At 40.8% G+C, this 13,745-nt stretch overlaps 1 protein-coding gene across 3 annotated transcripts in view; it reads right to left on the bottom strand.

The window, feature by feature from the left end:
* Positions 1 to 13,745, bottom strand: part of LOC134225898 (ecdysone receptor) — a 917,337-nt gene that overhangs the window by 246,072 nt on the left and 657,520 nt on the right. The window lies entirely within an intron of this gene.

Below are 13,745 nucleotides of genomic sequence, written 5' to 3'. Positions count from 1 at the left end.
AGATAGAAACTCTCTGCCTCTGTCTCTCGAGACGCAGCAGACGGTGCGAAATGCGGTTTTTTCTTTGAAATTTGTTCTTACTTTAATAAATGATTACATTTATAACTTTATAACTATTAATAAACTAATAAACACAATGCTGTTCCAATTTTTTCCATAAAAATGGAATAAATATTTTATATTGAAATATTGTTTTTGTCAGTATGAGTTCAGGAGTACAAATCGGTCCATTTTATGTTTACTTGATGATCAATAAAATGGTAGGCGTTAAACAATCTAACTCACTGAATAATGACGTTCAGCGCCCTAAAATCTGCTGGATATGTACTTTAAGGTCACTCCTGACGGAATCCAAGATCAAAAGTCCTCGCGTTTTCGGGGACACACCACTCGATACGGAAGCAACGCACAACTGTCATTTTTATTATTTCACGCATGCTGCGACGCAGCAAAGCTGAATCAACAAAAATGACAATTGTGCGCCGCCTCTGAATCGAGTGGTGTGCCCCCGAAAACGCGAGCACTTTTAATCTTGGATTCCGTCAGGAGTGACCTTAAATTTCCCATGCAAAGGTTTGAGCTCCGTGTCAAAGACCCTTTAAAAATATAACTATTATTGTTTTAATGAAAGAAAATAATAGATGAATAATGCATGCTGTAGATTAGAACAATACTAAGATTGTTTTGAATATTCTTCTAACTCCCATTGTCTGCTACATAATAATAATGAAAATTTAAAAAACGATTGGATGGATTTTCTTCATTCCTTCAGCAGTTACGTTCGTTAAGATTTCTGACGGGTTCATATGATATTTCCTCATGCAAAAATCATTAGTAAAGTCGAGAAAATCGTGGATAAATGAAGATTTGTATGTCAACTAGTATGTAATAATTACCCTTTTTCTTGTAAATCCGCAACAGCATATCTCATGATAGTACTCACCTGGAAATAAATAAATGAAGAAATGAGGATTAGTAAACTGCAGTCAAATCAACAGAAGTTGTGGACAAAATATGATTTTTTATGCCCAAAACTAAAGCCAAAGCTAAAAAATACCTACTTAAATAAATTCGTTTTGTTTTTTTTTTTTTTTGAAGAAAGGCACCAACACCGCTAGGTGGTATAATCAGGGTTTTATGGTGTTAGTATAATCGAAGCAGAATTCGAACCGAGTAGGCAGAGTAATTAATTTCCAATCAGTATTTTCCATAGGGCACTGCACGGAAAGATCTCTTTCGTTCTTCATAAATTTTGACATTTACTGGCCTTGTTGTTTTTTAATTTGTTTGCAGCGAGAAAGAGACAAGGCCACGTACTTATTGAAATGTGACAACAAAGAGAAGTGTGTTGCTAGCAAAAGATTGGAACGCAGATGAGGATACTCAATGATAAGCTGTGAAAACTTAGTGTTTAAAAGATTGTTGTAAAATTTTAAAAGACCAATGCAAATATTCGATACTTAGGCCGTAAAATGGGCACTTCCTTAAGTACGATCTTCAACAATGGCGTCAAAAGCAGCAGCATTTGGATTGGAAATATTCAATCAAAGATATCTAGCTTCCGGGTATTGGCAATCTGGCACGGCACTTCCTCCAACGTCTGACATACGGTCGTGTTTTGTACACAACCAATCGGATTTTTTTTGCAAATAAACCCATTGAAACGCGTACCGTCAGCACCGCAAGTTCAATCCATGGAACCCCTTTTTCAGGCAGAGAGAGAGCTTTACCCATTCGCTCTTGCTGCACCTCTCCATTCATGCTTCCCATTGCTTGTACAATTCTCACACCATCAACCACCGGCGGCGTACACAACCACCATACATCGCTCTACAGCTCTACATTCATGGTTTTCACGATCAAATACCTACAAACGGCGGAATTCGTCGTCTGTGTCGGAGTCTCCGCCGCCGTCGTCGGTCGTTTTCAATTTCAATATCAAGGTACTGAACCTGCCCCAGGTTCCCGTTCGCTCTCGTTCAGCTCCGACTACTTGACTTCACTACATGTGCAAATCGCCACCCATACCAGCTCAGGCGGGCCAAGTGTTTCGCGTTGGTGGCGCGGCATGGCACGGTGTATGCATTTGATTTGGTCACACCATCAAAATCGGACTCGGGCAGCAAAAAATAAAAGATTCGTTCGCTATACACATAGAAAAGTCGAACTGCTCGCGGCGCAGTTTTTTCCTCTATCCATCCATCCACCGGATTTCTCGTAGTCTTTGTCGTTGTCCTCGACGACGACGACTACGACAACGTCTTTGCGCTTTGCTTTCTCGCGGCGCGCGATAGTCGAACGACAACAAAAATGCACTTTTATTTTATTATGAAAGGAACAGCAACGCAGGCGGCGGCGGTGAGTGCAGCAAATCACGCGCGTTCTTTCTCTTTTTCACTTTCGGTGAGTAGAGGAGCAGCAACCGTGCGCGTACGGAATTAGGTATCCACTTAGTGGGCTAGTAGTGGGCATTGGGTACGGAGGCGGTCGGTCAAGAGGAATCGGTACGCAAGTTTGGTTCGTTCGCTTTCTGTGGTGGTTAAGCGCTGTCGGATCTTTCGAGGAACTAGCAATGAAAGCTCGCCTGTCTATTGATAAGTGCATATGGGACAATCATTGTTGTCTGCTGTCTTATGAATTTGTAGAAGGAACGCATGATTGAAGTTCTGACACAGATAACTTGTATATTGGTATCAAGATACGGAATTGTTGTAATGTTGATTATGATTATATTACATCCTTCCTCAATTACCAACATATGTATGTAGTAGAAAAACTGGCGATTTTCCAATAGGATCGTGGAAAAATAAGCTTTTGTTCACTTTCAAAAATGGCATCACATCTCAATTGGGACATTGACACAGCTTTCAAGAAGCACATCCACAGTTATTAAAGCCAACCAATCGAAAAAAAAAAGTTAACCTTCTAACGCCCACGATCGCCTTTAGACAGGGTACAGTATACCCCCGCTGATCCGATAAATGTATGGCCGGACTATCGGGGTTTCTCTCGTTAATCCGACTGTCAAATCCATACAAGAGAACCAAAACAAAATCACAGCACAAATTTGAAAACTGACAGCATAATGTGTTTAAATGGGTGTTGATACTTTTTAATCCGGAAAATTCCGAATTAGCGAGATCCGGACTAACGAGTCGTCGGACTAGCGAGGTCCGGATAAGCGGGGGGATACTGTACTTTGAATAGTTTTTCATGTAGATCGTTAATAGAAGCTTCAATGCAATGTAATTTAAAGTTAATTTTCATTTAATTGAAATACCCAACAAAGGAAAACAAATATCGTGATTTTTTGCAAAACAAAATTTTCACGTCGGTTAAGGGGGGATGTATACTATTTCGCCGAAAAACACATCGCGGTACGACACACAATGGCGGAAACCCGGACAAAACCTCAAAAAAAATTGTTCGTTTCGTGAAAAACGAATTTTTTTAATTTCACACATATATTAAATGAACTAATTCCAAAATTTGACGATTGTAGCTTACAAATTTATTTTTTGGCGGCTTGTTGAAGTTAACGCTGTAAAGCGTCGCCCGAACAAATTTGTATGGAAAAAGAAAATTTGACTAAAGTTTTTTCGGGAACGATTCGGAACGATCTGGTATCATATATTGAAACCTATTTTTGGTCTACTTTCCGGTGGTTAGTGTGGTGATTTGCTCCTAGCAGCTCCAAAGCTGGAAATTGATTGCTTCAATGCAGAATGTTGACGCTATTAATGCTTCAGACCCTAAGGCTTGCGCCTTCAGAGATTGTAGTAAACTATGTCCAAATACGGACGCGAAACTGCTTTCCTCCCGTCAAAATATGTGAAAAAGTGAAAATTAAAAGTGTACGGGTTTCATCCGAACTTTACCCTTTAGTTTGAATGGAATATATTTTTGAAGCTCGCCGCCGGACAGGAAGAAATAGAAATCAACGAGCCATGCACACCAGAGATCGTCAGAATGAGGCGTCTATAGTGTTCTTCACTACTACTCAAACATAGGTGCCACGTGACTGTGTTCCGGAATCCGTGGCTGTTGTTCACGAAAAAATACACCGTGAACTTGTTGGTTCACGGATTTATGAACGCTTTTCTTTTTGCGTGTAGTTACCCGAATAAAAAATACAGTAGAATAACAATTCAATTGATTGTAACACTACTATTAATAACATTAAATTGGCAATAGATTATATTGTAAATGAAACCAAAGAAATACATTAGAATGAATTGTTATGAACCATATATTCAAATGTAAATGAAGTTTTCGCAATAGAATGTACGGGTTGTTAAGTATCGTAACTATACAAAATCTGAGATTTTTCCATACATTTTTTTCGTCACACAATAGAGTGTATGGTTAATATATTGTTGAAATATCCGAACAAAACTGTTCAAAATACAATGGATTGTATTGTATTTGTATAGTAAAACAATACGATTTTTGATTTCTCAGTTGTGACAGCTTTACTGTTCAACAATGCAATTTAAAGGGAAAAATGCATATTTGGCGCTATGAGGCAAATATTGTTATATAGTTCATATGCAATGTAAAGAAACGTTTCAAAAGTTATCAATATATAAATCTTATGTACGAAAACGTTTCAAAAACAATTGCAAGTATTGTTACATTAGAGAAATATGTTGATGTATTGTATCCTCAGTGTTGATACAATCTGTGCAACCATCAAGAAACAATGTATCCTATTGTATACCGCACATGGTATGGTAATTCAATTGTTTACACTATTGAACCAATAGTACATTTTTATCCGGGTAGCGCGGTGACTTTGTTGTTGGTGGAGTTCAGGCAACGAATTGTTGGGCGGAGAGAGGGGATTGACTTTCACACTAGAGAACCACCAGGCAGCATTTCTTTGGTTTTGTTTTCTGAGATAAGTTGTTGGCGGACTGCTGAATGATCGAGCACTTACTGAGTTTGACAAAAGTCGACAGCATACACGCTCACTTTGAGGTTTCACAAATTTTTGTTGGAAGTGGAACTACTCAAATGTTATGTGTTTCAGCAAGAAAATCTAAAAAAATCTGCGGATTCATGGATTTACAAGAAATTATCAAAAAATCATTGATTTAAAAAAACACATAGCTTTTGATGTATTGTGAATTTTGACCTGGATTTCCTCCGTGCATTGCTATGGAAATGTCTAAAACGAAAATTTTTGAGTTGTGTCAGTATAGTATGAAAACGTTGATATGTGTTACATCTCATAAGTTTGAAGTGATAAAACATCATTTTTTTTAGGATTTATTGAATTTCTGTTGTGATCAGGTTTGTTTTACTAGTCAAAAATATCATTTAACACTTTTCCGAACATTTAAATCAGTTTCCATATATACACTTCGTGCTTTATGATCACTTATATAATATGTAGAAACAGAGATCTTATTCATGGATGTATCTTGTTTGCTATTGGTAATGATATCTAAAGTGAATGTTTTTACATAGAGTTAAATTTATGAATAAATATTTTGCTTTTTTGTTAAGTAATCATGTGTCAAATTTTCATAGTGTACGAACGCGCGATTATCGAAATATAATCGTGTTTTCTCTAGCACGCAGAACGATCGGTCGATAATCGAAAAATGTTGTTCTGCTTTGTGGATCAGTTCACTAGTGCGCGTTCCATTTTGTTTTTGTTTAACCTATGAAAACCTGTGGAAAGTGAAAATTTGTTTCTTGTCCAGTCGTGTTTCTCCAGTAAGCAGAGCGATCGGCTGGTCGTCGAAATTTAGTTTTGCTTTGTGCGGAAAGCAAAACGATCAGCCGGTCACCGAAATTTTGTTCTGCTTTGTGCGGGTGAGTAAGTTAATCAGAAAGTGAAAATTTAGTTTGCATTCAGTTGTGTAGTGCGGTCGATAGTTAAAATAATTAGCGTTCGTTCGATTATTTTTGTTTTAAAACAAACTACACGCTATATGCCGTGATACCGTTTACCAAAACGAACCCTGCCACAATACCTACCCCATATATCCAACATCCCAGTGATTTCTCGTGGAAGTGCAGATGACTCGTCGGCTTCTATCAAAGCAAGTATCATGTCATCATTTTCCTACCTATTCCTCAATTGACCTGCATTCGGACACGGCAGGCGCTGGTATTGCTTATTTTTGGGTCACCAGTTCTTACACATTGAAGATGATGTTAGTCCCAAACTTCATCTGTTTATTCTCTGTGAAGTTGCAGCTGACCTGGCAATAACGGAGTAGCAACCGTGGGCGGTCAATCATGCTTATGCTCATTCTCATGCTCAGACCCTAAGGCTTGCGCCTTCAGAAGTACTCGAGTAGCATAGTATATGTTGGATAACAATTCTAACCTCAAAATGAATTTAGCGTCCCAAAATCACTCTTTGGTGGAAGATTAGAGAATATATTAGGTTTTGTCCGACATTTGTATGGAGCCCGCCACTGTGCGACATTCCGACGACTCTCCGAAACACGTTTCGCGGAACGCACCTTTTTGCCGAAAGACATTTCACGGAATGCCATTTGGTGGATTTCAGTTAGAATAATTATCATTGAAATATTTATGGATTTCAGCTTAATTACATGCAAGCTGGGCTAAATTCTTTTGGATTGTGATTTAATGCAATGAAAGAAGGTAATGAATGACCGTATGTGAGGGAACAATGTCTTCTTGAAATGGACACATTTGCTCGGTATAAATAAAAGAAAGGAGGTAGTCCCTTCTATGAATTAACGCATCTGCCCGGTAAAGGGAAAAGATAATGCCAACTTTGAATGGATGCGCCTGCCCTAGAGATGTTCGGGTTTCACATTTAGCAAACCCGAACCCGATTTGTAAATATCCTTCAAACCCGATCCGTACCCATGAATTTTTGCATTCGTAAACCCGTACTAGACCCAAACCCGACACAATTCAATTGTTTAACCCTTTATAAGGCAGTGACAACTATATTGCCACCAACAAATTATATTTTTTTCTATTTATTAACAAGAGCTCTACTTATTATTTCCCATGTAGTGGCTTTATTTGTTTCCTAGTAACATCCCAGATGAATTTGAGCCATCAAAAATTGAAATGTCAATTTGAGAACAGTTTTTCTACGAACAGATCATAAGTTTCGAGTGGAAAAAGGATTTTCAGTTATAATTCGTTAAAAAAACGACAAAGATATATTTTTTCCCGTTGGTATTAATTATTTTGAATCTCCTGTGTTAGATTATTACGTGATTAGCGTGAAAAAAACTTTGCCTTTCTATATATTTGATTTTTGAATTTTTGACGGAATTGTGTTTTTTTTCCAAGGGTCCCCTCTTGGGAACAAAAGCGCAATTTTTTTTTTTCACTTATAATGCGTTTTTTGACTAGGACTCTTCACCAGAAAATGTAACGTGCCATGATTTGACTGGTTTTACATAAAACCTTATTTTTAAAAATCTTTTATTTATTTTTGTTGTTGCCTGTTTTCCCGCTTGCCGGGCAGTGGCAACCATATTGCCACCAATTTTTCAATGTTTCTGAACTGTTTAATGTATAACAAACATACATTTGAGTTTATTACCATGTCAACATTGTGTCCTATTGTTGTTTTCGTTAATTTATTGTTTAGATTCGTCTGCCTTATAAAGAATTAAGCTTGCACTAAAGTCTTGCCCAAAAATTCAAACTAGACAATTTAAAAAAAAGGTAAGCCCAAATAACGAACTAGCATCACAATTAACAAAACTGAATATTCAGTGTTTTATTTCTTAAACCCGTACCTGATTTTTTCATCTCACAAACCCGTACCCGACCCGAACCCGATATTGTACTAATTCTTCAAACCCGAACCCGCCGGGCTTAGGGTTTCAAAACCCGAACATCTTTATTCTGCCCAGTATAAAGCGAAATGAGTTGATAATGTCTTTTTTTAACGAACGCCTCTGGCCGGTATAAGGGGCAAGCCAGAGTAAACGCGACGTGCGATAGGACGCGACGCGACATTGCAATTTGACAGCCTGTTGATAATGATTGTTATTCTTTTACGTGAGTCGCGTCGCGTAGCATCGCTCGTCGCATTGGACGCATCTGCATCTGCCCGGCATAAATCGAAAGGAGCTGATAATGCCTTCTTTAAAAGAACGCGCCTGCCCGGTATAAGGCGAAGGGAGGAGTAACGCCTTCCTCAACTGGATGCTTCTGCCCGGTATAAGGCAAAATAAGTTGATAATTCCTTCTTTAAAAAACGCGTCTGCCCGGTATAAGGTCAAGGAAGGAGTAACGCCTACTTCAAACGAATGCATCTGCCCGGTATAAGGCGAAAGGAGTTGATAATTCCTTCTTCAAAAGAACCGTCTGCCCGGATGCATCTGCCCGGCATAAATCGAAAGGAGTTGATAGTGTCTTATTAAAAAGAACGGGTTTTCTCGGTATAAGGTGAAAGGAGCGGTAACGCCTTCTCTAAATGGATGCATTTGCCCGGTATAAGGCGAAAGAAGTTGATGATGCCTCCTTTAAGAACGCGTCTGTCCAGTATAAGGCGAAGTGGAGAGTAACGCCTTCTTAAAAAGGATGCTGCTGCCCGGTATAAGGCGAAAGGAGTTGATAAAACCCTTTTTTATAAGAACGAATCTGCTCGTTATAAGGCGAAGGAAAGGGCATTGCCTTCTTCAAATGGCAGAGTCTGTCCAGTACAAGGCGAAATGAGATGCCATATTTAAATAAATACGTTTTATCGGTCTGCCAGATATTATAAAAGAATAGTAAGGGGGAATTGTAATTTTGAAAACAACCTCTACATATGGGAGGCCTTCCTTAGCCATGCGGGAAGATGCGGAAGGAGGTTCCCCGTACGGAAGTACGAAGTTGGGTGAATTAAACTCACTTTTGGGTAGTTTAGTTCTTCCGTGTAGATCAATTTCCGTTCGTTTGTGTTCCTCAACAGCTGACCCAAAATTGTATTCTACAATTTACATTTCGCCGGTAAATTCGCCAACTTTTTGTTTATACAAACCATGCGGATTCCTAAACGAATCGTTTAGGGAAAAAATCTTGCATATCGGCCAACCCGTTCGAGAGTTAAATCGTCAGGATAGCAATCTCAACTAACCTCATTTTTATTATTTAGATCTAAATAATAAATAACATTATTTTTTTACGTGTAGTTGAGCTGATGATACGCCACCGGGATTTGAGTTTTTCCTATCGAATGTACCAGAATTCGTCGAAACTAGGGCTCGTAATTCTGTGGTACGCCTTCGGGGAGTAAAGTATGAGCCAGGTAAGGTATTTCCCGCTTCAACAACGATTTTTATACCATTGATATAGCCCCCTTGATGGAAAACATGTGAAATTCTGCGCGGTTCAAAAAGGGATTCCGTCGGCGGTTGTGGCATTTTCCGGATGAAAATAGTTTTCAAACAAAATCTTTCACAAGTTGTGCAATTGCCCAAATCGAGTTTCAGATATAGCAAAGAATATGTGTTCCCAACTGGTTGGAAATCGGTCAAGGGGTACAAAATTTACACTGAGTTGGTCGATATCTAATAAATACACCCTCCCCCATACTCCCTCCTCTTTTTTCAAGACCCTTCCACACCACCTATTTGCAGGGCTGTTACAAAAGAAGCAAAATTTCATGGTTTATTGGCCGACTCATAAGCGTAAGAAACGCTCTTGCAAACGATAACGCCACTACCAGAGTCTATTATATAGAGTTGCGCAAAGAGGATCTTCTTACACTTATTCTGAATGATCCTCTTGTTATTGTGTTTGCAACTTTCATTTTTGTTCAACCCTTAAAGTGACTTCACGGAAATGTTCACTTCTAAAGCTTTTTAATTTGATAACCAAGTCACCTACAGAGTGCAAACACGTGAGTTTCTTGTTGCTACTACAATACATTTCAATTCTTGCGTTTTAATTCGCCATAATAATCATTAGGCGATAACAATACTTCCGCCTTACCAACAAGCATTTGTTTTCTTTGCTCGATAGGTTGATGGTTTGACAGTTCAATAGGTAGATTTGGCTTCACTCTTTGCGTAACTCTATCTATAATAGACTCTGGCCACTACCACTGCGTTCATCTGCGTTCTGAAAAATGTGGGCCTAAATCGTCGTCCCAACCGCCTTTTGCGCCTATCGAGTAATAATCAAGGCATAAGATCCATTATCTGGGCACTCCTTGGCTTTATCAAGGGAGGTTTCAAATCAGTAGCCGAAACTTCTATGTGACAGAATTTGGTCACAAATTAGTTGCTGTAACCAGATTTGATAGAAATGTGCTACTTGGGTGTAAGCACGCCCTCCCTCCCCTTGAGCAGGCAGCCCGGAAACGCCGACACAGGTCTTATGTATCTTTACGGTTCTTCAACACTGTATTGTTTCAACAATGCTAGCTGAGAGGTCCTAAAAAAATCCTGTTCCTGTTATGGCCAGTTTTACCAATCGAAATTTTTTTTTCCAATTTATTGAGTTTGGTATCTAGTTCCACCCATTTTTCAAATGTATTGTTCGTTTCAATTCGTAACTGTTGGCTTGTAACATGTAACCTTGCTCAGGGAAGGTCCCTGAATTGGATCTAAGGTTGTCCTCTCCCCTTAAGTTGTGTGGTTCTGGTATGATCTATAATGAATAAACAAGTACATAATCGAAGGAGTTGCATCGTCTATCGACCAACAACAGTGGTTTCTTAGGGAGTCTTAATTGCTGAAATGACTGAGCAGGCACGAGGAAACGTATGACCAATTGTAGAAACGAGAAATTTTGGATCAAGAAATGACAGCACCGCTTGGAATAAATAGCTGACCAAGCATGGCACAATTGACAGCACAAAAGATGGTCGGAGAGATAAAGAACGAGACCCTCTCTATCTCTCAACCGAATTGCGAGCTCAAAAAAAACCAGCGTATTTCGTCAATCCTTGGAGATTAAGATATACGCTCATTATCGTTCCCCTAAACATAATACTAATCCACGATGGTTGCAACAACATTCAAGGGAACCACCGTCAATGCTTCGGAAACAAAGACTAAGCTCTAAACACAATTTGGCGTTCCGGCAATCCCGAATTGTAATATGATCTGTCTGTTTAATAGACGGTCTGCCAAATAACATCAAACATCCATACGTTAATTGAAACGTTATTCGTATATAACGTGTTTGGATCCCGAAGTAGTTCTGACCCTTATATACTTCTTCATTAGCGACTTGAATTTATTCAAACAATTTTAGAATTTTGGAAAACTGCGATTACCGAGAGAGCCTAAATATAAATCCGTGATTTTCGCGACAACACTCGAAGGAACCACGATTTTCGCGACTGGAAAGGTAAATCCGCGACAAGTGGTTCAGAAGTTAAACTGAATTATTTGTTTTCTAAAGAATCCCCCAACTGCCCACATCCTGCCCATGTCCAAAGACCGTACCGACAAGTTACAATTTTGATTGAAATCGATCCATGTGTTTGAAATTTTTACAAAAAGTTTCATAAATGAAAAGTTTGTTTGAGATACTGCATAATGTTACATTTTTTAACAAAATTAGATTTTTATATATTCTGAGTCCTTTTGGCAAAAAATACGAAAAAAATGTTTGTTCGAAAATATATGAAGAATTTTTCGTTTGTTTGAGAAACTACATATGTACACGCACTTTGAAGAACAATTATCGAGTACTGCTCGCAGTTTTCGAACTGGAAGTCATTCTGGGTGTTGAGCTTTGCCAAAAATGAAGCAGCAGAATGTTGAAAAACTATTTCTATACTATACCACCTCAAAAATAGTTTTCCTGGTATAGTCATTTTTTTCTGGACGACTGGCTCCTCAGACACGTCATTCCGATTCCCAAAGTCCGGCCCCTTAAATTGATGAACAGCCGATTCCAATTCGGCTTGTAAAGGAGTCTCCATTGACCGGGAAACCCGGGCTTTTCCCTTCCACACCCGTTGCGCTGATCCCAAGTCACTGTGGAGTGTAAGGAAACGTCATTGCTGTGGGGTTTGAGTAACTTACCATCAGTGTGTGATTATAATATATTACCACCTCAGCGTGTCAATCGGTGAGCGGCAAGCCACACGGACAGATAAATCAACCCAAACTTTGAGTTCAATATACGCACTGATGAGAATATCGCAGAAAAAAATTACCCAAAACTAGAGCAAGATGCAAACACCTCACCGAGGTTGCTCAGCCCAATAACCCAAATTTGAGTAAATTCAATATTCTCTATTTGTCATTCCAGTTCGAGACAGCAACACGTACGGACGTGTTTTTTGCTCGCGCATTTTTTCGAAGTGTTTTTTCTCGTTCTTTCGCTGTTTACGTTTTCGCTTGTCGCGTTGGCGTTATTTTCTCCCGGACCCGTCATGGGAGACTCGGTGGCCGATTCGGTCGCTGGAAAAGTGCCTAAGCGCACTGCTCTTGGAGGCGCGGGTAACCTCCAAGCAGCTTTACAGAGCAACGTGTTCTCGCCGTTGCCGCTTGATGACGCCGGCAATCCGCCGAAAAGAGGAAGAAGCAGCAATCGCAGCTGCCGCAGGTGCAACCGGAGCGGAAGGAGAAGTGCCCGCCCGTGTTTGTGAAGGGCGATCCGCCGGATTTACGCCCAAAATTCGCCAGCTGATCGCTAAGGGGCTGAAATGTACTTTTCGGCTCTGCAGCGAGGGCGTGAAAGTGATGCCGGCCAACAGGGACCATCATCAATCCGTCGTGGAGTTCCTCGAGGTCCACAAGTATGAGTACTACACTCATGACCACCCCGGCACGAAGCCGCTCAAGGCTTTGCTGCGAGGACTTCACGACATGAAGGAGGAAGAGCTCCAAGCAGAGCTTGAAAGTTGCGGACTGAAGCCAGTAGCCGTCCACAAGATCGCTCGTCACGACAAGGCGAGGAAATATCGCGACCAGCTTTACCTGATCCATCTGGAGCACGGCTCCACTACCTGGAAGGACCTGAAGCTGGTTGGCGTTATAAATTACACCGTCGTTGACTGGGAGCGATATCGGCCAGTGCACCGCGATGTCACGCAATGCACCAACTGCTTCAATTTCGGGCATGGCACCAGGAACTGCCGCATGAAGCCGCGCTGCAACAAGTGTGGCGAACCCCATCCGACTGACGAGTGCGACAAAATAGATGTAGCCGATCCCAAGTGCGCCAACTGTGGCGACAAACATCGGGCCACCACAAAGGGCTGCCCAAAGCGAGCCGAGTTCCTGGAAATCCGGAAGAAGGCTTCCACCAGGACCATTCCGAAGAAGAACCGTGTTCCTGTAATCAACGAGGTGAACTTTCCAGCTATCCCGGCTCCCCGTCGTGTGATTCCAATACTCCCACCGCTACAGCCGCACAAGCGACTGGCGGCGGCAGCTGCATCGGTCCAAGCTCCAGCATCGTCGGCACCATCCACCAGCGAATGGCCTCCGCTTCCTCCTCCTGGGTTCCGTCGGCAGTCGGAGAACGAAGCCGTCCCACCGGAAGAATCTGCCCCGCTGTACACTCCGGAGCAACTGATGCCGATCTTCGCGCAGCTCGCCACTCGACTGCGCGGCTGCAAAACCCGATTCGACCAGGTCTTCACACTTGGCATGTTCATCATTGAAAATGGCTGCTAGGGTGGGCCTGGTCAACTGGAACGCTTGCTCGCTAAAGAGTAAAACAATCGAGCTGAAGGATTTCCTTGAGGAGAAGGAAATAGACGTGGCGTTCATCACCGAAACGCACCTAAAACCGGAGGTGAACATCAACATCCCGGACTTCCGCATCGTGCGACT

Source organism: Armigeres subalbatus, chromosome 3 (genome assembly GCF_024139115.2).
Source record: "Armigeres subalbatus isolate Guangzhou_Male chromosome 3, GZ_Asu_2, whole genome shotgun sequence".
In the NCBI taxonomy this organism is placed as follows: Eukaryota; Metazoa; Arthropoda; class Insecta; order Diptera; family Culicidae; genus Armigeres; species Armigeres subalbatus.
Note: the sequence above shows the minus strand (reverse complement) of the source record. Positions and strands in the feature narration are given on the sequence as shown.